The sequence below is a fragment of the Trypanosoma equiperdum genome (assembly GCF_001457755.1).
Source record: "Trypanosoma equiperdum strain OVI genome assembly, contig: ctg_377, whole genome shotgun sequence".
In the NCBI taxonomy this organism is placed as follows: Eukaryota; Euglenozoa; class Kinetoplastea; order Trypanosomatida; family Trypanosomatidae; genus Trypanosoma; species Trypanosoma equiperdum.
The window spans coordinates 923-1,397 of NW_027124284.1; positions in this window are offsets into that span (position 1 = coordinate 923).

Consider the following 475-nt stretch of genomic DNA (forward strand, 5'->3'; position numbering starts at 1 on the left):
TAACCCTAACCCGAAACACCTGAACCCGATCACCCTACCTACCTGCACAAAAATAAAAATTCAACGGGAAAGGGGAAAAAATTAGCTATCAGAAAACAAAAAAATTAGCAGAAACAGAATTTTTACAAAAACACACTATTTTCGGTGAACTTACGTGTTAAAATATATCAGAGTAGCAAAAATATTAGCAAATTTCTTTTAAAAAGAGGGGGAAATTTTGTTTTAGAAAAGCAAGGCCACAAATGCAGCAATACTGAGGGCGAATTGTTTGTTGACTAGAATGGTGGAATCTTTGCAGGCACTATTCTCCCATTTGCATTCAGGAGCCTTAGTGCATTCGGGTTCTAGTTTCCCTTTGCATTTCTCTGTTGCGGTCACCGCTTGCTTTCCTGTTACTGGTGTTTCTTATCCCTCTGCCGTTTTGATTGGATTACATTTGTTGACTTTTTCATCGTAAGTGCATTTGTCTCTGGGG